Source organism: Phacochoerus africanus, chromosome 8, assembly GCF_016906955.1.
Source record: "Phacochoerus africanus isolate WHEZ1 chromosome 8, ROS_Pafr_v1, whole genome shotgun sequence".
In the NCBI taxonomy this organism is placed as follows: domain Eukaryota; kingdom Metazoa; phylum Chordata; class Mammalia; order Artiodactyla; family Suidae; genus Phacochoerus; species Phacochoerus africanus.
The window spans coordinates 147943947-147971111 of NC_062551.1; the positions used below are offsets into that span (position 1 = coordinate 147943947).

General features: G+C 45.2%; 1 protein-coding gene and 1 non-coding gene across 2 annotated transcripts in view; both read right to left on the reverse strand.

Moving 5' to 3' along the window:
* ROR1 (receptor tyrosine kinase like orphan receptor 1) overlaps nt 1-27165 on the reverse strand; it is a 448217-nt gene that overhangs the window by 97317 nt on the left and 323735 nt on the right. The gene's annotated exons all lie outside the window — the stretch shown is intronic.
* Nucleotides 6771-6877, reverse strand: LOC125134708 (U6 spliceosomal RNA). The gene has a single exon (XR_007136722.1). It is a non-coding gene; the product is annotated as a U6 spliceosomal RNA (small nuclear RNA).

The following is a 27165-nucleotide window of genomic DNA, read 5'->3' on the forward strand; positions in this document are numbered from 1 at the left end:
TCTAAGCAATAAAGGGATGTTTACTGGCTCAGGAGCCAATGCCTAGGAAGAGCCGAGGTGGAGCTGGCTCAGGGAAGACTAGACCCAAGGAATCGGACACTCCTCTCTGTCCCACATCTCAGCTTCCTGGTTTTACAGCCACAGGCAATTCCAGATTTATGCTGCAATAACACACCTAGAAACACAAGAGAGCTTTTTTTTTTTGACAGCTCCACATTTGAAAAATTCTGTGGAAAGATGAGGATTGGCCTGGCTTGTATCTTCTGCCCATCCTTGGACAGATTTCTGTGGTCTGTGTATGAAGCACTCTGACAGGCATGCCCATAAGACTCACAGAGTTGTCGAAAAGGGAAGTTTCTCCTCCGAAGTAAAAAGAGCTCTTCTAGACAAATACACACTATGTGCCCATGATCCTTTCAAGCGAGGATATAATACTAACAGACCACTCCTTTCTGCATCATTCCTTATATTGTCTCATGCTCAAATAATATTGGGAAGCAATAATTATCATCCTGTTCTTTGATTGAGGAGACTGAATTGAATTTTTTTTTCTTTTTCTTTTTAGGGGCATACTGCAGCATATGGACATTCCCAGGCTAGGAGTCAAATTGGAGCTGTAGCTGCCGGTCTATACCTCAGCTCACAGCAACGCAGGATCCGAGCCACATCTGCAACCTACACCACAGCTCATGGCAACGCTGGATCCTAAACCCACTGAGCAAAGCCAGGGATCAAACCCACATCCTCATGGATACTAGTCCAGTTTGTTATCACTGAGCCACAATGGGAACTCCAAGAGTGCATTGCATTGTGTCTCCCCTGAAAAAGACTGTGGGTTTTAAGTCTGGCATGCAAATTTTAAATCATTATCTCAAAACCACAAATGGCAAAAATGCAGCTTGGCAAGGTGTCACTCTTTCAGCAAGCCCCAGTGAAAGCAGTAGCCTTTTGTTAAATAAACAAACGCATTCACAGGAAGCCTGGTCTCCTCGCCTGCTGCTCTCTCCGCCCGTCCTCACCAATGGAGTCATTATCCACATGCAGAAACCAAACAGGACCCTGTTACACATGTAACCCATTTGTTATCCAAATCTTCACATTCAGAAATTATCAGTTATTCGTTGACAGACTGATTGATAAAAGTTCCAAAAGGATTAGCATTCATTTCTTTCTCTCTCGTTTTTTTGTTTGTCTTTTAATAAACTCATGTCATGCTGCATAGCTCTCCTTACTGCATTTTTGTGTCTTTAAGTTCAGATCCTGCAACTGCAGGCAGTTTCAGGGAGCACTGCTTTACCTCAACAGTACCGCTTATCACAAGGCAGTAAATACATACATTTCTGTACAGATTGAAGAATGTAAATGAAGATTAAGGCCGCATTACTTAAGGTGGAAACTATGCCATCAAAGCTGAAAAAGCTCAGCCTCTCCCCAGTTTCCAGGACCCCTGGTGGCTCCAGCTGGGTTCTGTTTTACAGCCCTTGGCTCAGGCTCTGGCTTTGTCCTACCATCTTGTCTCAGAATGGATGCCAACTGCTCATGTACTATGGTGGTTCAGACCCCAGTCGGTTGTGCTAATAGTAATGTTTTTAATAAGCCGGTTATCACAAGCAGGTGTGAACCTATCATCTCCCTCCTGACTTTAGCTGATCTCTGATTTGTCACCTTCTAAAAAACAGAGATTTCCTCGCACACTACTCTCTTGCAGAAGGGTGCTGTTATGGCCTGCATGTTTGTGTCTATCCCAAAATTCATATACTTGGAGACCCTACCCTCCAGCGTGAGGTGGCACTTTTAGGAGGGCATTAAGGGTAGATTAGGCCATGAAGGTGCGACTTGCATGATGAGATCACTGCCCTCTTTTTATAACCAGAGAAAGCGACAAGGGCTATTCCTCTCTGTGTGCCTGCATCGAAAAGGCCACATGAGGACCTAACAGGAGGAAGGATCCCAGCGAGAACCTGACCGTGCTGGCACCCTGACCTTGGACTCCCAGGCTCCAGACAGTGAGACACGAATTGCTGTTGTTCACCTCACCACTCTACAGCATCCTGTTATGGCACCTGAAGTTAGCGGCCAGTTTAAGAGGATCACAGAATAGAGGGTGGGGAAAGAAGCCAAAATACAACACGATCTTTGTCCTGAAGGCCTGAGTGACTGGATGAATCAATGGCTGGTAGACTTAACGTGACCCAAGTTTTAAAGCCACCCTATTTTCATCCTGCATATCATACAAAAGAGTGTTTTGACCTTCTCTGTGTGTTTCAGGTGGGGGCCACTGCTCAGGCCCTGGTACATGGTAGAAAGAAATTGGACTTTTGAGGCAGACCAATACCAGCATCCCAGCTCTGCTTCTTCCTGACAAGGAAAACTTGAGCAAGTTTCTTAGCTCCAAAGCCACAATTTCCTCAGCTGAAAATGGGACTTCGAGTTGGATTGGGGCAGCATTAATGAGACAATGTAAGAACGACAAAGCTCTCAGTCACCAAAGAGGCAAGAGTTAAGCCCTGAAGAAAGCTCCAAATGATATTAAGGTCAGAGTAATAAGGATTTTCTGCAGCAGAGAACAAGCCAGATGCACTTTATCTAATGGGTTGTGAAAAAGAGAAACATTAGACAACAGCCCTGCCCTCAGAGGGCTGATTGTTTAGCTGGGGGAACACACTTGCATGAAATAACAACAGAACAATATTCAACAGCAAAAATAAAATATCAAGGCACAGATGCTGACTGTGCATGTGAAGGGAGTTGAGAACAGAGGATGCGTCTTGAAAGCTGGGGTAATTGCGTCTCAGATTTAGACCCTGCCGTGGCACAGGTGCTGTCCGTTTTGTCCCTTGGTCTATCGACAGCACCTATACCAGTGCCTGGCTCTTTCTGGATCATCAACAAGAATCCCCTGAGTGCCTAGATAAGTGAATTGCTTGAATAATTCATGGAGAAGCTCTGGACTCCGAACACAAAGACCTGGTTTAGATCCCTGCTCAACAGCTCCGTAATCCTGGAGAATTTTCTTAACCTCTCTGAATCTCAGCAGTCTTATCTGTAAAATGGCTATCCGGGCCCCGGGCCCTGCAGGGTTTGTCATACACATCAGTAACACATTTCCTGCGAAAGGCACTGGTTCACAGCAGGCCCTTGAAAAAACGGCAGTAAAAATGTAGCTGTAAGGAGGAAGCGTAAGGATGGGCACAAATGCGCATAAGTGGAAAGAAAGAAATTTGAATGCTGCCTTTACCCACAGATCCCTTAACGTGGGCTGCAAACCCAGCAAGGGTTGTCCACAGAATAACAGGATGGAAGGCTGTTTTTCTTTCCCTCCATGGTAACCAACGGGCACATGCTTGGTTGCTGTTAACAAGATCAATAAACTTGCCACATTCAGAAATCGACAATTAACCCCTTTTATAACACTTAAAGTCACAGGCCTCTCTATTTTATATGGCCAAGCAGGCTGCTGAGCACATGGTTTTTATTATTGCCCTCCCCCTGCTTACAAAGGAAAAAAACCCCTCCTACTAATAATTTAACACCTTATAGAACCTGCCCCTCTCTTAATGATTTTGTAGGGAAGCCCTGTGCACTGCAGCTGTCTGTGCAAGGGCCACCTCCAGGTCCACGCTGCTGGGGGAAACTATATTATCTTTAGCCCTGCTTACCTTTCTAAATGTTTTATGGTTTACAGCTGTGGTGAAAAGCATTTTGGGGTCGGCAGAGATTTATTCCCCTTTTTAATGTTTTTACTAGGCTGAATAAACACATTCTTGAGGAATGAAACCTCTGGCCATGTTGGGAATATGGAAACCCAGGCCCTCCACTGCAATGGCAGCTCTTTCGTGACAGACGCTTGCTGGTAACAACGGGTGCCATTGTCAGCTCCGAAGCGGGCTGTGGTCGGGAGCCCGCAGTAGGTTCCTGAGCACTCAGCCCACGAGCCTGTGTGTCACAGCCCTACCTGAAATCGCCTTCCTTTTTGAGGGATCCCATTAACACCTGCAGGAAAACGCTGCATGTTGAGGGCTCTGAGAGTCTGGATGCTTGAGAAGGCGTAACTGCTCCTATTTCTTTGGCACTTTTACATCCAGCATGTGCTCATTTAAATATTTTTGGCAAATGAGTTGAGATAAAGCGAGTCTTTTTCCCCAATTCAAATAAACTCTTAATTTTTATGAGGTTTGTAAAACTTGAGCAAAACAATTTCTTTAGAAGGGGAAAAAAAGAAATCTTTCCTTAAGCTTGCTCATTCCGTTGATTTTGGCTAAGACTGCTCAGAGAATTATTAGTATGCTATGAGAAAGATTATTCATATAGTGATTTGGAGCTGGATGGAATCAAAGTATTATAAATCTCTTCACGTGACATTCCTGCAAGCTTTGCCAGGCTGGGACTGAAATAGGCTTGGAAGCCAACAAGCAGCACCTGCACAGCCCACTACACGGCGAAAGCTGGCCTATTCTTTGACCTTCTCAAGGAGTGTCCAAGTTCAGCTTCAAAGTCAGACGAATAAAGAGCTTTGCCTTGTTGCAGGACCACTGGGGATCATGAGCAAGCCTGAGTCATCCTTGAAGATCTATCAGTTGACGCTTTTGGTGAAACTAAACTGCCTGGCTCATTCCTTTGTTCTGCAGTGCTTTTCTCTTCATGTGTATGGTCTAAAGGTCTATGAACTGGGTTTTAGAGCCACATCTGGCTTATACTCGCGAGTTGCTGGGGATGCTGCCGTTCAAAGGATTTTAGACTCCGGTTCTGGGCTCTGCTCTGCTCTAAATGTATAGCTATGTTCCTAAGGTATCACAAGCTTGCAGAGGTTATGTTCTTGAAAGAATTGTTTCAACAGGAAAAATACTTGGGAGTTAGGCATTTTCATACTTAATAACAGCAATTATTTTTTTTTCCCGGTAGGAACATCAATAATAAAGGATTCTTTTGTAGCCCATGGTGTGGAGGGGCCAGGATAAGGCTATAAAGCCTAAACACCATGCAAATCCAGACTGATGATACAGAGCTTTTGCTCAAGAGCAACCACACTTCTTGATCGCAGCAGCTCTCACGCAGTTATGAAGAATAAAGTACGATGTCACCCAAACCAAGCAAATGGGTCTCTATGCACCAGTTCCTTTTCTAAACCTGCTGATAATTACAATAGTAGATCTCATAGTGTGAGTCCCTTTCTCTAAACACTCAGGTGACATTTGAGCTGGGAAAACTCACACCCTGTCCTTTCTTGTCAATTAGAATCACCCTTTAGATCAGCACTTGTAAATACTGATACCCAACTTCATGTATTTAAGGCATAACTTAAAGAACGACCTTCTCCCCTCTCTTTAAACATTTCCCCCAATCCATTCGCTTAATTTCAGAGGCTTTCCTGATCGTATTAGTTACTGGAAGACACGGTGAGTCTGAAGTTCCTCATTTTCACCCATTGTTCTCATCCATCTTTCTGTCCTTCCATCCATGTTCTCTTTCTTTCCCCCAAGTTCCAAAGAGGAAGTTTTCTCTCTCCCTATTGACACCCAATCCCTATACAAGTAGCCTTTCTCAGGGTTCCCGTCGTGGCTCAGTGGGTAACAAACCCAACTAGTATCCATGAGGATGAGGGTTTGATCCATGGCCTTGCTCAGTGAGTTAAGGATCCAGCGTTGCTGTGAGCTGTGGGGTAGGTCGCAGATGCAGCTCAGATCCTGCGTTGCTGTGGCTGTGGCATAGGCCAGCAGCGACAGCTCCTATTGGACCTCTAGCCAATGCCATGGGTGCGGCCCTAAAAAAAGACAAAAAAAAAGTAGCTTTTCTCTTCCCACGGCCTCCAGGATTTTAACCCCACAGTGATTGTTTTTCTTTCTCTTTAGCATCTTAGAAGACCTCTTCCAGAAATGCTCAGATCTTCCTAAAGACACCCACAGTCGTCCTTCTTCTTGGCCCAACTTCCCTCCTCTTGCTCAGAGTTAAACACTTTAAACGTGAGGTCTACTGTCATTACCTTCAGAAACTTCCCACTGTGTTTCTTCCTGATTACCCTGCCCATGGCACCATTCTTTGAAACCATCTCTAATGGCCAACCAAAGTTCAGTTTTTATTTATTTATTTATTTCTCTGTTTGTTTTTTCTTTTTATGGCCACACCCGCGGCACATGGAAGTTCCTGGGTTAGAAGTCGAATGGGAGCTGCAGCTGCGGACTACACCGCAGTCATAGCAACACCAGATCCAAGCCACATCTGCAACCTACCCTGCAGCTTTTGGCAACACTGGATCCTTAACCCTCCGAGCGAGGCCAGGGATCGAACTCGCTTCCTCACAGACACTATGTCAGGCTCTTAACCCACTGAATCACAGTGGGAACTCACCAAAATTCAGGGTTTTAAAAAACTTTTCATATAATAATTTTTATTTTTTTCCATTATAGCTGGTTTACAGTGTGCTGTCAATTTGCTACTGTACAGCAAGGTGACCCAGTCACACATACATGTATACATTTTTTTTCTCACATTATCACGCTTCATCATAAATGACTAGACATAGTTCCTGGTGTTACACAGCAGGATCTCATTGCTAATCCATTCCAAGGGCAATAGTCTGCATCTATTAACCCCAAGCTCCCAATCTGTTCCACTCCCTCCCCCTTCCCCTTGGCAATCACAAGTCTGTTCTCCAAGTTCACGATTTTCTTTTCTGTGGAAAGGTTCATTTGTGCCATATATTAGATTCCAGATATAAGCGATATCAAATGGTATTTGTCTTTCTCTTTCTGACTTACTTTACTCAGTATGAGAAAAATATGGAACGTGTCATGAATTTGAGTGTCATCCTTGCACAGGGGCCATGCTGATCTTGCCTGTATCATTCCAGTTGCAGTATATGTGCTGCCAAAGCAAGCACCAAAGTTCAGTTTTTAAAAGCAAGATCTTAGGTCCTACTCAGATTTTCCTTTGAAACATCAGACAGAGGTGTAGCTCTGAGTTGGGGCCAGCCCTGCAGAGAGCCCCAGAGCCTTGACTGCCTATCAGAGGAGGCCAGCATGGGTCAGAAAGGCTCCGCTCCATAACCCCTTCCAAGTTTAGTCCCTGCTTAATCCTAGCTGCCTGGGGAAAGCATGACCTCGCCTGCACACTATGGCAGATCCCCTAGGTGCTGTAGCTGGAGGCTGTCGGCCAACTGCATTTCTTACTCTCTCAAAAGGAAATCTCAAACATCATCCATGCAAAACTAAGCTTTTCCCTCCTCCTCTCCCACCACATATGCGTCCCTTCCAAATGATCCCATCTCTGCCTTTGGTATCAACACTCTTCTATCTTCCAAACCGGATAACTTCAAGACATTTCCCATACTCTATCCCTTATAACCAAATGGGAACTCTGAAATTCTTTTAAAATGCTTCTCAGCTTTATCATTCTGTCTTCTCCGTGCCACTGTTTTAATCCATAAAGATTAATATCCCATATCAATTACTGCCTAAATTTGCTTATTCCTCTCCCTGGCTCATCTCTCACTCCCTAAATATTGTGGTTTCCCAGGATACAGTCCTTGACTCTTGTCTCATTAAACCCTACAGACTCGTCCTAGATGGTTTAATCCATTAATCAACCTCTATGGAAATACCCCAGACTCCAAAATTTTCATCTCCAGTCTCAGTTCTGTCCAGAATTCTAAATCAAAGTTTCTTAAACTTGACTGTTACATACTCTGCTTTAAAGGGGGGAAAACATTGGATACCCTAGCATTAATTATTTTCTTTAAAATTTTATACATGCACTAACATAAAACTGAGTATAAACTTTTGGTTACAGTTTGGTTTCCTTCCAGACTTTTTTCTACACATGTTTTATATAGTTGAGCTCATATTATATGTGCATGGGTGTGTGTTGTATCTTGTTTCTGATTCTTGACATTAGAGTACAAGCATTTTCTTCCTTTTCTTTCTTTTTTTTTCCTTTTTGCTTTTTACGGCCACACCCACACCATATGTTAGTTCCCAGGCTAGGGGTCAAATTGGTGCTGCAGCTGCAGGCCTACACCACAGCCACAGCAACACTGGATCCTTAACCCACTGAGCAAGGCATCCTCATGGATACTAGTCGGACTTGTCTCTGCTGCGCCACAATGGGAACACCATAGAACACAAGCGTTTTCTTAGCCAATAAAATTCTTCATGAATATTCATTTTTCTTTCTTTTTTTTTTTTAGGGCCACACCCGCAGCATATGGAGGTTCCCAGGCTGGGGATCCAATCAGAGCTACAGCTGCTGACTTACGCCACAGCCACAGCAACACCAGATCTGAGCCTCGTCTGTGACCTGTACCACAGCTCACGGCAACGCCGGATCCTTAACCCACTGAGCAAGGCCAGGGATCGAAAGCGCAACCTCATGGTTCCTAGTTGGATTCGTTTCCATTGTGCCATGACGGAAACTCCATGAATATTATTTTTTCATCGGCACATTTCATTCTGTGGATGTATCACAATCTATTTTATAATGACATCTAATGTTAAATAATAAAGCAATAAATAGCTTTGTACATAAGGTTTCATCCACATTAAAGAATATTTTCTCAGAATGGATTTCTAGAAATGAGAAAGTAGATATCTTCACTTCAGAGATGAAAGAATCTAGGTTCTAGGAGTTTGAATGATTCCCGCAAGACCACCCGACCTGAAAAGGTAAAGGATGAGAAGGCAGGTCAGGCTACCCTTCTGGGTCATAAAGGGATACTGTCCTAGGATCCTTTAGGGGTAGAAGACCTGGAAGCTACAAAGGGCTAATTTATAATTCAATTCCTTGAAAAACTTCAGTGTGATATGGGATTCAGATGTGTAGGTACAGGTAGCATGAGTTACATGGGTCCTATCTGCGAATCAGAAGATTAGGAGTAACCAGCTCAGGTACTCTCTTCTTGGTGTGTTATCTGTGCTGAAATCACATTTGCAGGAATATTACCGTCTTGGTCTTGTCTGGGCTTGGAAAAGCTGTAGGAGTCCTTCGTGGCTGTGCTCTAAGATGACATGAGCTCTTAGTTAAAGTTAAACAAATGGCGCCATGCAGTGCTAGTTTATAGCTTGTCCTCCCCCCGTACCCTTGGCCAGAGCTGCTGAAGTTAGGAGATATCTGATGCTGTTATTCCAAGAGTCATCCCTGCCTTATCTAGGAAGAGATGTGTTTCTTGTTTGGACCCCAACCAAGAAGCGGCTTTTCTGGCCAAAGAGAGTTAAAAACATCCTTCTTGGGAGTTCCCATCATGGCTCAGCCGTGAACAAAACCAGCCAGTTTCCATAAGGACTCGGGTTTGATCCCTGGCCTCGCTCAGTGGGTCAAGGATCCGGTGTTGCTGTGAGCTGTGGTGTAGGTCGCAGACACGGCTTGGATCTGGCATTGCTGCGGCTGTGGCGTAGGCCGGAAGCTATAGCTCTAATTTGACCCATATACTGTGATTTCGGCCCTTAAAAAAAAAAAAAAAAAAAAGACACACACAAAATGTCCTTCTTATGGCTACAACATGAAGAAAGGAACGGCTGGGTAGGCAGTTCACAGAGCATTCAGCCAGGCAACAGTTCCGAAATTAGAAAATAAAAGTAGGCATCTAGGGGTTTACAGAATCTGTTGCTAGCAAGTGATTTAGAAGAAAGATTTAAAAATAGACAAGGGTTTCTCAACCTCAGCCCTACCGCTATTTTGGGCTGGATAACTTTGTTGTGGGGCTGTCTTGTATGCTGGTGGTTTAGCAGCATTCCTATCTTCTACCCGCCTAATGCCAGTAGCACCCCCCTCCAGTCATGACAATCAAAACTGTCTCCAGACACTGTCTATGTCCTTGGAGGGTCAAAATCACCCCTCTTGAGAACCACTGAAATAGACTAATGGTTTCTAAAAAACAAAGCAGGAGTTCCCGTTGTGGCGCAGTGGTTAACGAATCCGACTAGGAACCATGAGGTTGTGGGTTCGATCCCTGGCCTTGCTCAGTGGGTTGGGGATCTGGCGTTGCCATGAGCTGTGGTGTAGGTCGCAGACACGGCTCGGATCCTGCGTTGCTGTGGCTCTGGCGTAGGCTGGCAGCTACAGCTCCGATTGGACCCCTAGCCTGGGAACATCCATATGCCGAGGGAGCGGTCCAAGAAATGGCAAAAAGATAATAAATAAATAAATAAATAAATAAGAAAGCAGCCAATCTCAATGTGGGGAGCAAATGAAAAGAATGCTATTCGACACTGCAGTTCCTGTTGTGGCTCAGCGGTAATGAACCCGACTAGTATCCACGAGGATGCAGGTTTGATCCCTGGCCTCACTCAGTGGGTTCCCGTGAGCTGTAGTGTAGGTCGCAGATACGGCTTAGATCCCATGTGGCCATGGCTGAGGTGTAGGCCAGCAGCTATAGTTTCCATTCAACCCCTAGACTGGGAATTTCCATAAGCCGAGGGAGCGGCCCTAAAAAGAGCAAAAAAAAAAAAAAAAAAGAATTATTTGATATGGAAGATGTACAAAACATCTTGTGAGAAGAGGACTTCAAATCAGATAAGAACAGAAGGTCCACCTTTAGTCACCCCAGCTAAGGGTCTTCTCCAGAGCATGGCTTCCGTCAATCTCAACAAAAAATCCCCCTGGAATTAACAAAAATTCCAAGATTGTTTCTACATTTATTGAACTGCATAAACCCTATTGAACATCATAAGCAAGATCTGCATGCTCAGAAAGTGGGACGGCAAGAACGTCTCTCTATTTTTACATGTTACATAACCATAAACATCTTTGTATCGAAACAACCCAAGAAGCCATTTCATTAAGCTTATCAAATTTTCTGCACCAGAGCCTTGACAAATGCTTGAAACCATTCACTAGGTAGATTGTCCCATCACTGGCCAGCACTACTTACTTATTAGCTTCGATGTTGGGGTACAACCTGCCTTCTGATAATGACCATTTGTTGGACTTGGATCTATGCCCTAAAGCAACATGGAGTAGGTCCACTCCCTCATTTAGATATTTGAGAATAGACCCCCAAGTTGCCCAGGAAGTCTTCTCCTCAACTTCTCTTCCCCACCCCAGTCAACCATTCCCAGTACCTTCAACTGCTTTTCACATGCCATCACATTTCTGCCCACTAGTCATTCTCTTTTTCGTCCTTTAAACAATCATTCCTTCCACAGGATCCAGAGAGCCTTCAGCAGCACCTCATAATTGCACTCAAGAAGGATGCTACACCCTCACTGCTGTCATCAAGGCCCTAAAAGACTCCCCTACCTCTCATGCTTCTCAGAAGACTTGTCTTTGATCTCACACCCAATACAGGCATCAGCTAGTAACCTCTCAAAATCAGATCCCGTCCTTCTGCGTCCTCCTATCTGGGTCCTTCCACCTGGGTCCTCCCTCTCAAACCTATTCTTACAAACTTACCTATGTCTTTAGGTCTCTTCTTATCTTTCCTCCAATTCGAGGAGGGTAAAGACTTGTCTCCACCAACCATTCTTATTATTCTGTGTTTTTAGCTTTTCCCTCTTCTTGTCCACTTCTCACAGCCGACCTGTAGGTGTCGGCTCTCCATCTCAAAAACCAGCCAACAAACACAGCCATCCTTCCTTCTAACCACAGACCTGAGTCTTCTTCCTCCACATTTTAGCTCTGCTAAGAGTCATTCATATCGGACGCCTGATCTCATGTACTTCTCATGTCACTGAAATCAGCATCCTTACATCAGAATTCTCCCTGTATACTCCCTTGGCTCCACACATACCAAGGGATCTGAAGGTCTCCAGATGGGCCATTTTGTTTTCTGTGCCTGAAACCATCTCCCTCTTGTCTAACTGGCAAACTCATTTTTTTTTAAGACCCTCATATAACATCTCCTTTGCATGGCCTTCCCTAGAAAGGGAGGAAGATAATAAGACCATCGGATAATTAGCTTTATAGGTGTGTTTTAAGAATGAAATAAGATAGTATATAACAAGTGTTTGGTACAACGATTGGCACAGGGTAAATGCTTTATAAACTGGAGCTATTACTATTATTAGCCTCTTACGCAGCCTCTGCCTCCCTTCCTCTAAGTGTTACTACTGTCTCTAGGATTTTATGTCGTATTTGTCCAAGCAGGTGACAATTTCGCCATTAGGCCACAAATTCTTTTTTGTTGTTGTTGTCTTTTTGCTATTTCTTGGGCCGCTCCCGCGGCATATGGAGGTTCCCAGGCTAGGGGTCTAATCGGAGCTGTAGCTGCCAGCCTACGCCAGAGCCACAGCAACGCGGGATCCGAGCCGCGTCTGCAACCTACACCGCAGCTCACGGCAACGCCGGATGGTTAACCCACTGAGCAAGGGCAGGGACTGAACCCGCAACCTCATGGTTCCTATTCGGATTCGTTAACCACTGCGCCACAACGGGAACTCCTAGGCCACAAATTCTAATGGCAGGGATTCTTTTTTTTTTTTTTTTTTGGCTTTTGTCTTTTTAGGGCCTCACCCACAGCATATGGAGGTTCCCAGGCTAGGGGTCCAGTCAGAGCTGTAGCTGCTGGCCTACGCCAGAGCCACAGCAACACGGGATCCAAGTTGCTTCTGCGACCTACACCACAGCTCATGGCAACGCCGGATCCTTAACCCACTGAGTGAGGCCAGGGATCAAAACCGCAGCCTCATGGTTACCAGTTGGATTCATTTCTGCTGTGCCATGACAGGAACTCCAAGGGATACCATTTTTTCATCCATATATCCCTAACCTTGTCTCTAACCTTGCCTGGTGCCTAGTAGGACCTCAATTAAAATCTGATGAATAAGCGAATGACAATTCACTTGCACGAGGACAAGGCAACTATTATGTCTTATAATTAACAAAAGTATACTGGTCCTGTGCTGATGGTTCTGGTCTTTTCAGTAGTGATATCACACTTCAAACGTCCAATTCGCCTCCGTGACATATGGAAAGGATCAACACTACAGACGGGGGCAATGTTCCCTGAGATCGGTTCCCCATTGGGGGAACCACTGTGCGGGATCTCAAGGCCGAATTAGGTCCTGGCCCTGGCTGGTTCTGCCTGTCCTTGGTGGGCCAGTGTTACCCTGAGCAGTCAGCCTCTCCAGGTCCAGCTATGGGCCAACTGCTGAAGGTGGGACAAAAGTGGCCTTGATGCCACCACTCCAAGACAGCCCTTGGGCAAGGATCAGAGGACTTGCCTGTCAGCTTCTCTCTCCCTGGATACAGCACTCAGCTCCACCTCTGCTTTCAGGAGCGGGGGGGACATCAGCCACCAACACAGGGAGGAAAGGGGTGTCATGCCAGGTGTGAAAGCACTCAGAGGAATGTGGCTTGGTAGCTACTGAAGAGAGATGAATTTTAGAGGACACTTCATTCTGGTCCCAGTGTTGCTAACTGTTCTAAGCATCCAAAGAGTTGCCCTCCGACTTCTTCACCACTGTAGGAATCCTTTTCAGATTTTACATCTCCCTGCCCCCAAGGACCTACGCTTTAAATGCTTTTGTCTAATATACAAATTTGCAGGGTGGTGTTTTTTTTTTTTGTCTTTTTACCTTTTCTAGGGCCGCTCCCTCAGCATATGGAGGTTCCCAGGCTAGGGGTCTCATCGAAGCTGTAGCCACCAGCCTACACCAGAGCCACAGTAACGCAGGATCCGAGCTGCATCTGCAACCCACACCACAGCTCACGGCAACGCCAGAACCTTAACCCACTGAGCAAGGCCAGGGATCAAACCCGCAACATCATGGTTCCTAGTCGGACTTGTTAACCACTGAGCCACAACGGGAACTCCACAAATTTGCAGTTTTAATGAGGAAAATATGTAGATATTGAGCTCTTACTGTATGCCAGGTACTTTGCCTCTGCACTATGTACTTTGTATGCTGTCTTTTACTTTAACAACCATATGAAAAGATAAGGTAAAAGGTATTTCTATTTCATAAATGAGGAAACTGAGGCTCAGGTAGTTTAAGTAACTTGTTCAGCACCACACTGTATAAGCGATCTTAACCAGTTTGTTTAAGGTTAGATAGCTTTCAAAATGACCTTAATTAACTAACAGCTAAGTAAAAAGGTAATGGTTCTCCTTATTGTTATTAAATGAAATATTTGTATAAAATACAGTCAACCAAAATTTATTAAAATATAACATATAAATACAGTGAAGATATCCAAAAGAACCGTCAATTAAAGTTTCTAAATAGCAGGAGAATCCAAATATCTTTTCATTTAGTTAATCTAATTTGTGACAAATCTGTCCTAATTATCCTGTGCTATTTAAATTGAGAATAATAACAATACACTGTTACAGTAGTAGGACGTTTGAAATTTCACAGATAGTTCTTGGACTTTTTGTCCTCATTCCAAATGTCTGTGGGGTCTTCGACTTCTAGGATGGTGTCACTGCTCTAGGGTATTAGTCTTTGTTGCTTATCCTTCGAAAACTGTGTCTCCATGGACTGCATACATGCTGAATGTTATTTTTGTGTTTGGGGGGCTTTTCTAAACTTAGGCAAAATCCATGCAGAGGTCTCTCCTTTGGCCTGCACGCTTATCTGGAGAAAACACAATTTTCGGATTTCCTCAAGCTGGTTGCACAATCCCTGAAGGTACAGATCATAAAGATTTCAAAGGAATTGTAGGACCTGGGGAAGAAATGAAAAGCTCACCTTTGCCCTTAGCTTTGTGTGTCCATCAGCCTGGGGATCTGCGGGCCAGGCTTACCGGTGATTCCAGGTGTAAGCAGGGGGGTCCGATTTCAAAGTACTTAGGAACTGCTTACTCTAGGACCCAAATAAGGGCTTGAGGCTTTGATTTACAACAGAAAGAGAGCCCTCAAATTGTTTTGCAGAGTACATCCTACTCCAAGAGACAAGATTCAGAGAGACCAGCGCAATAACTTCCAGTGAAAAGGTGCTGGGATTCCTCTTGCTGTCAGCAAGAAGGGCAGGGAGACTGGACACCCAGACCCACACTAAAACCTCCTTAAAGATGAGGCATGGGATATCACACTGCAGGGAATACACGGCTGGGAAAATAACAACAAGCCTCTCTTTTGGCAGCAGCCCATCAAACCAGCATAATCCACACGTGCAACAGGTCTTTGCTAACGTGGCTGTGACTCTTACCACTTTCTGAACAGGTGTGGAAAGAATCATAGCCTGAGCTCAAAGAAACAAACCGTTATAAAGAATCACTTGGATAAAAGAGGTGAAGGGCAGCATTATTTCTAAATGCTTTTAAAAGAGGGGAAAAACAATCTTATGGTTACCATATGGGAGAACTGTGGGCGGAGGGAAGAATTAGGATGAGAATAATATACATCCACTATTGTATAAAATAGATAATTAACAAGAAGCAACTTACAGCACAGGGAAATCTACTCAATAGTTTATAATAACCTAGAAGAAAAAAGAATGGAGAATATATATATATAAAACTGATTCACTTTGCTGTACACCTGAAACTAATACAATACTGTAAGTCAACTATACTCCAATAAAATTTTAAAAAAATAAAAAGGGGAAAAGGTTGATAACTGACAGTGATTATAGACAGGAGGACATACACATTAGTGATGAGAGATTGGGAGATCAAGTCACTATATAGAAAATATCTAAGGTACCACGGGAAGTAAGAAAAAAATGGAAGCAATTGTACATATGTGGTTATTGCATTCATCTGGAAGATGAACGGGGAAAATGACCTAAAGGTACTGATAGAATTTATTGAGTGTGTATTCTGTGCCAATAAAGCACGAATTATCTAATTTCATGTTTATCAAAAACTTTATGAGGAAGCTTCTATCTAGATGCTTTGGATAGGCTGAGAGAAATTAACGTAACTTGCCTAAGATCACACTGTGGTTAATTGGTGGAAACGGACACGCCTGACCTCTCTCTCTGTTAGGAAATCATGTTTGTATTGTAGGTAGGAGAGCTACGTGTACACTTACTTCTTTCTTTTCCTTTTTTTTTTTTTTTTTTTGGTTTGTTTGTTTTAGGGCTGCACCTGAGGCATATGGAAGTTCCCAGGTTAGGGATAGAATCAGAGCTGCAGCTGCAAGCCTACGTCACAGCCACACCAGATCCGAGCCGCGTCTGCAACCTACACCACAGCTCACAGCAACACCAAATCCTTAACCCACTGAGCGAGGCCAGGGGTCGAGCTCACATCCTCATGAATACCAGTCGGGTTTGTAACCTGCTGAGCTGTAACGGGAGCTCCTATACATTTCTTTTTAACCTATTTTCTAAATGTTCTATAGTGTGATTATATTAATTTAAAGCCTTTTAAAATGTGTACTAAATTAGAACTTGTAACCTCCAAGAATGTTCAGATATGACACTCAGATCTCACTGGGTGGTGAATGTGAACTCTGACAAGACCTATTTGATTAAACGCAGGATTGAAAATGTTACCCCCAAATCAGACTCAGCAGACAATTTTTGGAGCCCTGGCTACTGGGAGGATTAACTGAGATAAGGCATGTCAGGTGTTCAGCATAGTGCCCAGTGGACACAGGTAAAATTCTCAACAGATCACATCTGCTATTATTTTCATGTACCAGGTACTGTCCTACCTACACCTCACAAACATCCTGAGTGTTTAGCTATTCTCATTTCCAGTTTACAGATGAGGCAACGGATTCAGAGAGGTTAAGGAACTTGCCCACTGTCCCTCAGTTATTAAGTGGTTAGAGTCAAGTCCAAGGGTCTGTCTCCTCTTCTGTACCAGCTTCTTTCTAACACAGGTGAAACACATATGGTGCCATAAACTTGCCTAACCTGGAAGCCCAGTCTGGTATGGATTTCCCCTCCCCTCCTTGGACATAAGCCCCCAACGGAGAACTATCCAGGTAAGTTCAAACTTTTCATCCCGGGATACCAAGTCCTCTGGTATCTGCCCCGACTATGTTTCAAAATCCACTTTCCAGGGAGTTCCTGTCGTGGCTCAGCCGTTCCCGCATCTCACCAGCAACCATAAAGATGCAGGTTCGATCCCTGGCCCCGCCCAGTGGGTGAAGGATCCAGCCTTGTTGTGAGCTGTCATGTAGGTTGCAGACATGGCTCGGATCCCGCGTTGTGGTGGCTGTGTTGTAGGCCTGCAGCTACAGCTCTGATTGAGACTCTGAGCCTGGGAACCTTCATATGCCGCAGGTACGGCTCTAAAGAGCAAAAAAAAAAAAAAAAAAAAAAAAATTCCACTTTCCATCTCTTGTCCACAAAGGATCTTCCTTCTGAGTTCCCCTGGCCCCTCCTGCAGGGCTCTGCTTTCTCTCGGTCTCACTAATCCTCTCCATCCTTTAGGGTCTAGTTCAAGTTCAGCCTCTGCCAGGAAGTCCACACCCCTCATGAATTCCTCCCTCTCTAGACTTCCCACAGATTTTCTGTCATTTGAGCATACTCCGTATTGTTTAATCCTTTACATAGTTAATGTACCTAAGCCTTGACTCTAAGGTTGGTGGTTCCTAAGAGTAAGGCAATTTCATGGATGTTTCTTTTCTATCCCTTCTGAGTCCCTAGTAGAGGACAAGTTCCTTGAATATTTGTATTACTCAAGACACTTAATTGCAAATAACAAAAAAACATCCTGTGGCGGAAGCTAAAAACAAAAAAGGTCGGGGTGGGGGGAAGAGGTGTTTACAGGCTCCTGTAATGACAAGTCCTATAGCTGGGCCCCTAGCTGGGTTCTCCAATACAACAACTGAGCTGGCGTGGGCATACTCCCCCTCAGTATGGCGACTGGACCGGCTCCACCCAGACTAACAGCCATCATGAGATGGTTTTCCCCAAAGCCCAGCAAGGGGCTCTTTTTTGGAAGGAGGAATGGCTACGGGACCAGCAAGAACGACCATGGCCTCTGCCCTTATTGAATCAAATGCCTGAGCACTTTAATATCACTACTAATAACAACGGTTCTTCACTGGTCAGGCACCAGACTGCAATCCCATTAGGAACTGCCAGGCAGTCACCAAACTCTTATTAACCTGATCTCCACTGGAGAGAGCCAGGCCTAGGAGCAGAGCTACAAAGGAGAGCTTACAAATCTCTGACACAGCATTTTAATACCACCGGGGATTTTTTTTGTGTTTTTTTTTTCCTTTCCCACAAATTGTGTTAACCCTTTGGGAACAGAGGGGAAAGCCCGTGTAGAGCTCATTAGTGGCTTTCCCTTAGAGTGCTTCAAAGGGGCCCTGTCATTTGCCAATGTGATTTTTCTTAATATTGTGCAGACGGCAGGCTAATCCATCTTCAAATGATCTAATTGACTCTAACGTTCTCTTAAGAAACGCTGCATGGAGTTGCAAAGTCTTAATTGTGGGGTGTGTGTTGAATGTCTCCAAGATTCCAGAGCCACGCACCCGAACCAAAGCTGGGGGATTTCCAGTGGGAACTTTAAGGGGGAGACAAGGGAAGGTGCAGAGGGGCCAAGCAGAGAGCTTCAAGCCCACTGCTTGCGCCCTGAAATTGAAGAAACTCTTCAACTTCCTGGCTAAGAATTTCCACTCATGGAGGTGCCCCTTGCGGCATCCTGCTTCCATTTGTGATGGAGGAAATGGGAAGAATGAAAGGGCAGGGAGAGGCGTTAGCTGAGCTCTTCCGGCTGGCTGAGCAAGAAGAAGGACCGCAAATGGCCAATATTTTCTTTGAGGTTTCCCTGGCCTTTCGCTTTCTTAGCCCAGCAACCTTTACACATCTTGCCACCCGCCTAATGAACTAAAACAGATTTGCGGGGAAGAGGTAAGCTAAGCAAAGTGGGGGCGGGTGGGGAGGGGGAGGCTGGAGAGCAAGCCAAGCGTAGCAGTGCTTGCCGTGGTGGTGCAAGAGGGCGCTCGAAGCAGGTGAGGTTAGTGCCAATGACAGAGGCTCTCTTTAATGTAGCCTTTCTCGTACATCTTGTGGACCTGATTTTGCTTGTGGATTCATCACAACTCCTCTCTGGGGCGCAGGGGTTTTCTGAATTCACATTAGGGAGAGCCGAGGTTCCCAGCGCTGGCCGAGGCTGCAGCTGGCGCCGGGCAGAGCTGGGATCCAGACTACTGACTCCACGGTGGGTGGATGCCATTGGCCGAGCCCCTCCCCAGACATGGCCAGAGGGTTGTGGGGGGGATGGGTCAGGGTCACAGGCAGGTTGCCCAACCCCACCCCAAGGTTCCTGGCATGTGTAGGTGCAGAGAAGCCAGCCTTCCCATTCCCTGGCAGGCCTGGGGAAACTATCATTTTTACTAGGATGAAGTCATATATTAAACAATAACATGGTTTCTGTCAACATCAGGCCCTTGGGCCTTTGTTCTGCCCCCCCAAATATATTTATATTGGCCCCAGCTAGCAATATCCCACTTTCCATTCGCATTCACAATCCCTTATGCCTCATCTGGTACACAATATGCAGGAAATCAGGCTGTAAAGGACCTGGCAGTAAACCTAAGGCACTTTATTAATTCCACTTTCAGGTCCCCAGTGACAGTGAAGATGGGAGAGCATGGGCAGGTTCCCGTTCCAGAGGCCCTCTTTCCTAGAGATCGGCCCATATCCCCCCTCTTAATCCAGGGCCCCCAAGGGAGTCCCTGGGGCCATTTATATGCCATGAGCCAAAAGAAGAAGCCACAGAAAGCAGACCCCTAATAGCTGGAATAATTTCCAACTTCCATCAAGGGCTTGTCACGTGCCAGGCACTGTGCAAAATGAATCACACACATGATCACACTTAATCCGCACAATCCTTTGAGTAGATGCTATTATGATCCCCGTTTTTATAGAAGAGAAAACCTCACAGGTTATTCTGCAGAATAACCCAGAGGTTTCTCTGCTCTAAGCCAGGCAGTGCTGGTGTGTCTGTGAGTCACTTATTGGGTGTTTAGCTATTAATCAGAGGCCCTCTCTGTGCAGGGGTAGAGAAAACAAAGATGATTTTCGCATGAAAATCAGAGGTATATTCATGTGCCTCTGCCTGCAGTCCCCACTCACGCCTAATGATGGAAAAATCCCCGCGCGGATGAGACCCATCCTATGCTTCATCAAAGGGCCACCGAGGTTTATGGGTCTGTGCATGGGGTGGGGGTGGGGCGAAGGGGGCATGAGTTAAATACCAGCTCTGTCCTAGGCACTGTTTGGCATTTGGCTGCATTTTCTCATTTTGATTTCACTCATTCTGTTTATATTTGTTTATTTATTTATTTGGGGGGGGCCACACCTGTGACATATGGAGGTTCCCAGGCGAGGGGTCAAATCAGAGCTACGGCTGCCAGCCTATGCCATAGCCACAGCCACACCAGATCCAAGCAGCATCTGCGACCTACACCACAGCTCATGGCAACGCTGGATCCTTAACCCACTGAGCAGGGCTAGGGATTAAACCTGCATCCTCATGGATACCAGTGGGGTTTGTTACCACAGAGCCACAATGGGAACTCGCCGCTTACCCTTGTTTATTGAACTTAATCTTTAATACGTGCGTCCTCCTCTCCAGGCCATCTCAGATCCCCTTACCTCTTTACCACTTACCTATCCTCATTCTAGGCCAAGTCACTAACCCCCCTCTTATTCCCATATGGACGAATACATCTGCCTCTTCACTAGCCTTCCGGCTCCTGCACATCCCCGTGCCACCTCCCCCCCCCCCCCACCCCCCACCCAACACACACCAGGGAACTCCTCCGAGTGAAAGTCAGAACATGCCTTTCCTTCAGCTGAAACCTCCCACGGCTTCAGTTGCTCTGGGTTTAGTGGTCCCCATAGCACCCCAAGACCTGGCTCTTACTTGCCTTTGCAACACGACGTCACTCCTTCCACCCCTCGCTCACCCAATTTCAGCCACACTAGCTGTCTTTCATTCCACAATTGTGCCAAACCCTTTCCCACTTCAGGCCTTTGCTCTTGCTGCTCACTTGCTGAGCCCTGTCTCCCTGCCCCCAGCCCTTCACAAAGCTGGCTCCTTCCGTTCCTCAAATGTCAACTCCTTGGCAAGAACCTGTTCAAGCAGCCCCTTTCCCACCTTCGGACAATCACGCATTGCCCCGTATTCTTCCTATTTAATTGTTTCTGTGTGTGTTGTCTGACTCCCACTAGAACCAAGTTCTGAAAGGATAAAGGACTTGCCTGGTGCTGTTTGCCCAGGTGCTCCGGAAGCTTTGGGCCTGGCACACGGCAGGTGCGCCATAAATATTTCCTGGATGAGCAATATTAGCAAATGAACCCTCCTAAGGTGGACATCTGGGGACATTCTTATTTTGTAGCCTAAGAAACCGAAGCTCAAGACAGGTCTAGAAGCCAAAGCCAGGTCAGCATCCTTCCTAGGTCAGGCCTCTTGTTACTATGCCAGGTAGTCTCGTAAGGGCATCACAACACAAGGAAGATGCAGGCGACAACAAGGATGCATCTTGCAAACATGCCTGAAAGAAAGAAGCCAGACCCCAGAGGCTGCATATGGCATCATTCCATTTATAAAAAACGTCCAGGAGAGGCAAACCCATGAGGACAGAAAACAGCTTGGTGGTTGTCAGAGGGCAGGGGGAGATGGAGGGTGACTGCCTAATGGGTACAGAGGTTCCTTTCGGGGTGGTGAAAAGGCTCTGCAATTAGACAGCAGTGATGGTTGCACAACCCTGTGAATATACTAAGTGCCACTGAACTGTACTTAAAAACGGTCAAAAAGGTGATTGTTTCTTGCTTTGTTTTATTTTGCTTTTTAAGGCCTCACCTGCAGCATATGGACGTTCCCGGGCTAGGGATTGAATTGGAGCTGCAGTGCCTGCCTACACCACAGCCATAGCCACACAGGATCCAAGCCCCATCTGCCACCTACACCACAGCTGATAACAATGCCAGATCCTTAACCCACTGAAAGAGGCCAGGGATTGAACCCACATCCTCAGAGATACGAGTTGGGTTCGTTACTTGAGTCACAACAGGAACTCCCCAAATGGTACCTTAGGTATGTCTTGCCATCATCATCATCATCATCACCATAAAAACAAGGAAGCTTCTCCAAGAGAACCAGGTCCCCCCAGCCATTTGGGAGCTGAACCAGGAACCCATCGTCTCCTTGGTCCCTCAAGAGCTGTGCTGCCTCCTCCTGTTGTCCTGACTCTCTGCCAGCTAGCCCGGTGGACTCTTTCACAATTAACCCTAATCTAAAAGAATAACATTTTACTTTGCAACTTCGTAGTGTTTCTCTTTGTAATTTACCCTTTCTCTTTAATCAGACAATCATATGTCTATATAATTTTTTTTAATCCAAGAGGAAATATAGCTTGCTGAAAGCTGTTTGAAATCCCGTCCTACTGCTGCTTCCCTTTTTTTGCATTTCTATTTTTAGCCCTAAACAGAAAACTCATCCAAACCAATACCCTTCAGGAGAAGATGTCAGTTCTGTAGTATTTTTACCAAGGAGAGTCTCCCTCAAACAGACCTGCGGGGATGTGGTGGGATTGGAGCGGAGCTCTGGGCTGGAAGATGCCCCACACGTCTTCCCAACCCCAAAGCAAGAACACCATCCCCTTCCCAAGTTTCACAGAACGCTTCTCATTCTGCCCCCAAACATCAATTCTCCCCATGTTCGAACCATTTAGAAGCCTTATCAGGATAAGAAATCCTGACTTTTCTTTCTTTCTTTTTTTTTTTTGGCCATTTCTTGGGCCGCTCTCACTGCATATGGAGGTTCCCAGGCTAGGGGTCCAATCGGAGCTAGAGCTGCCAGCCTACGCCAGAGCCACAGTCACAACAGATCCGAGCAGCATCTGCGACCTACACCACAGCTCACGGCAACACCGGATCCTTAACCCACTGAGCAAGGCCAGGGATCGAACCCGCAACCTCATGGTTCCTAGTTGGATTCATTAACCACTGAGCCACGACGGGAACTCCCCAGAAATCCTGACTTCTTGATTTTTTTTCCCCTGAATTCAACGCAATAGGCTGACAACACTAGTGAGATGGGGTTTTTCAGGGCTGTTTGGAATAAAGCCACCACGGTGTGAGTGTGACTATCTTTCGGGGTCACCTGTGCAGAGCGGGCTCACTTGGGAGCCTTGGGGGCCAGGATCCAGGTCCCTAGTAAATGAATGAGCAAATGGCACATCATTCATTCAATCAGCACTTCAACAAAGGCCCACCAACTGCCAGTCACTGGGTAAACCCATTATTTCATTTCAATGGGACAAATGATGACTCCGCTTCCACTATGCACTGGGAATAGGGTGAACAAGGTGAGCAAATTCGGTTGATGATCTGTCTAGATCCTGGGGCTACGCTGTCCAATACAGTGACCACAACACACACGCGGCCAGTGAAGAGTCAAAATGTGGCTGCTGCCATTGAGAAAAAAGACATTTTAATTTCATTCCATATTAATGAACTGAAATGAAAAACTGAAGCACTGTAAATATTCTTCTGTGAAAACACAACTTTATTGTTTCCATTTCACTTTCACTGCAGTACCACCTAAGACTTTACTCTTTTACTTCGCTTCATGTGTCAAGCACTACATTGCTTCCAACATTACATTTGAACACATCTCCAATCTATAAGGTATAAAGAGACCAATTAATTTCAAATGATTTAATGTATCATGTAACACTGTAATGTGCTTATTTGAGAATTTTGTGCAGATGGTATGAATTATGATAAAACCGATGTAAGTCATAGTTGGTAACTCAATTGAAATACTGTTATTTTCATTATAGTTCATTCATTTTCTGGTTAAAACAACTATGGACAAATACTGAAATTTAAAATGAAGCCATAGGAGTTGCTGCTGCGGCACAGTGGGTTAAGAATCCGACTGCAGTGGTTCTGGTTGCTGCAGAGGCACAGGTTTGATATCCCACCCAGCACGCTGGGTTAAGAGGCAGAGCATAGATCACAGCAACAGCTTGGATTCAATCCCTGGCCCAGGAACTCCATATGCCACGAGTGTGGCCATAAGAAAAGAAAAAAAAAGGAAAAGAAAAAAATTTAAAAAAATTTTTTTAATAAAATGAAGCCATAATGCTGATGCAGAATTGAGTAGAATCCAACCAATCTTGGACGACCAGCCTCCAGAGCTGTAAGAAAAAGATTCCTGGTGTTTATAAACCACCCAGTCTATGGTCCTTTGCGACAGCAGCCTCAGCAGCCTGGACTGGGTGATTAAGACACTGAGTTACTTAACCTGCACAACGGGGAACTAACAATGCTGACTCCAGAGGATTCAATGAATCTACCCTTATGTAAGGTTTTAGAAAAATGCCTCAAGCAGAATAGCACTTAGTGCATGTTTACCACAGCTAGCAAATTCTGTAGAGTCCCAAGAGGCAAATTTTTAAAAGTTTTGTTCTTGTTTTTATCCTCCAAGAGTTCATAAATATTAAGGTCTAGACTCAGCACCTCTCTACACAAGTAGAAAGAACTTACTATGACAAGAAAGAACATAGACATGATCATTTATCAATTTTTCTATTTTTCCAGGCAGGAAAACAAAGTACCAGGCTAGCTTGTTAAAGCTCTAGGATGGCTGTGAGATCAAAAGACAGAAGGAACAAATGTCCTGAAATTACAATCCTACAAATATAAAGGGTCTTCTTGTTCTCGGCCCTTTTTACAATTTCTCTTGGGAATTTCTCCCACTGCAAAGCTTTAGCCATAGGCTTAGGCAAAATGACGACCACGCCTACCCCTTCAGTCTGGACCTCTGTCCCAGGTCCCAAATCCACAACCCAAACTGTCCACTGGAATTGTTCCACCTAAAGGCCAAGTGGAATAGCAAAGTGGAATATGCCATCTTTGACTCACAGCTTCCTCCTAGCTTGCCTCCACCTGCAGATTTTTAGTGTCATGGGAATCAATCTGGGGTATTAATGCTGGTATGATGTGCCCTTAGATCCATTCCTTGCCCTTCCCTTGCTCTGCTCAGCATCCACAAGGGAGGTGACCTTTGCAGGCTGCGATTCTCAGGCTTCCTGTGTCAGCGGGCTTCTTGTAGAGTTCCCCTGATGGACACTGGCTGGCATTTGGAAATGGGGAGCAAAGGAGTAGCTGAGTTGTTTCTCCCCTTCTTTTTGCCTTGGGTCATCAGGATGGGCCTGCCATCACTGCAGTCTCCACAGAAGACCGTACACCTGGGTTCCAGGAAAACCACCCCTTCTCTTTGTCATAACAGTACAGGCTTGGCTGTAGCTTCTACCTGTTTGAGTAAAACAATTCCCCCTTTAGCATAGTCAAGATTATTCATACCTTTTCATTTACTGTGTTTGTGGTAAGATCTGGCTATTTCTCTTGTAAAGCTCTATGAGTGTACACATCAGTAATGAACCCATATTCACAAGCCACACATGCAAACCAGTGTCCTCACTTTCCTGTGAGCCTTCAGGGCCTGCCAGTCAGGCAATGAGGTCATATGATCAGTGCTTCAAAAACACCCATGTGCAGACACCAGAGGCGCATCTCCAACACTACATCACACTGCCTCCTGCTGCTTTCCCCGTACTCAACTTCAATCAGAGGCACTCTGTCCTCAAGATAGGAGCCTGGAGAAGAAATATGGGAGGAAAAAACCTTCTCTTTTTAACACTAGGCAAGCAGAGCCTGCTACTGACCAGCAAACAAATAGCAATTACCCTTTCCTTAGAAGGGCAAAATACTGAAGCAGGAGATAGATGGGTCTCGGGCTGAGCAACTGTAATCTGTTCCCTGTACACAGATAACTTGGAAGATAAAAGCTGCCTCCTGCATGGATGAAAAATAAAGATCATCTATTTCTCATTCTTGAGGTCTAGGAGATCTCCTGGAACTACATGCTTGCAGAAAGATTCCTCGGGGTCAGAGAAAGAAGGGGCACCAGAACACAGTACTTCCTGTCAACTTTCCAGAGACCCTTGAGCTAAAATCCATCCTAAGGGCAGGACCCTGTGTCAGGCCAGAGCCAGACAAAGCAAGATGATTGGCCAGAGGAAGCCCGGAAGGACTGCCCCCATACAGGTGATTTAAAGGACCTCCAAAACACATGTTGCTCTCTTTCTTTCTTGCTTTTTCTCTCTCCCTGTCCACCTCCCCCCCGACTCCTCCCTCCCCAGTCTGCCTGTGCCTATATTTTCTCCACACCCGTCTTCTCTCTCTTCTGTCTAATTAAACAATTGCCTCACTATCCTCATTCTCTTTGCTGAATTCTTTCTCCAAAGGGACAAAATTCTGGGGACCTACATCAGGTGGTTAGGGTTCAGTGTTCTCACCCGACATCCACCCAAGAATAACTGCATGTCACTGCAGAATTTGGTGGGAGTGATGGCTGGGGTTCCTCTGTAGAAGTTCTCTACAAAATCATCCTCACTGATGGATCTCACTGTAATAGGACATATATCATGCTTGGAAGGGGCCCAATGGAAGCCCATTTAAGATCCAAGAGGACAATTAACACCTCCAAGCAGAGAGAGAAAACCCAAGAGCAAATAACGAGAAATTCAGACCTTGAAGAGATCCTATAAGAAACAGCAAATTAGGCCTAATGAGTCCTACAATTAAGAGGTAGAAGAGTTCCTGGATGATACTGAACTCAAGTTCTTCAGTTTGCAGGTAAAGAAACTGCAGCCCAAAGAAGGCAAGCATTCTATTTAGGGTCACTGGCAAGTGAATGACACAGAAAGGCCTAGAACCCCAACTGATACATTTTCTCTAGATCATTGCTTCTCGAAGTCTGTGGGCCAGCAGCACTGGTACCTGCTGGGAGCTTGTTAGAAATGCAGAGCCTCAGGCCCCATCAGAGACCTACATATTTGGAATCTGCATTTTCACAACACCCCATGTGATCTATGTGCACATGACAATTTGAGCAACAGTGCTTGAAACCACACTCTGATCCCTCTGGGGATTTCTGTTCACCCACAGCCAGAACTGAGATAGAGATGTTCTCCATTTATTGAAAAGTATTTGCTCTATAACTTACAGCAGAAGCTGACATGAGAAGTCATAAATACAGGACAGGAACGTCGAAATGATGTAGAAGGAGGCCTTGGAATTGGTTTTGCTGCCTGGTACCCACTCATATGACTTAAAAAGAATCAGAGGTCTAGAACACAGATGGAACTTGATAAAAATGCATTAAGCACATGAATAAAACCTTTTCATGTGTGGAGAAAAGATCTTAGAACAGAGACTCTTAGGTGTTCAATTTTATACATATTTGTTAAGCACCTACTATGTGCCAGGTTGTGTTAGGTGCGGGGAGACATTTATGATT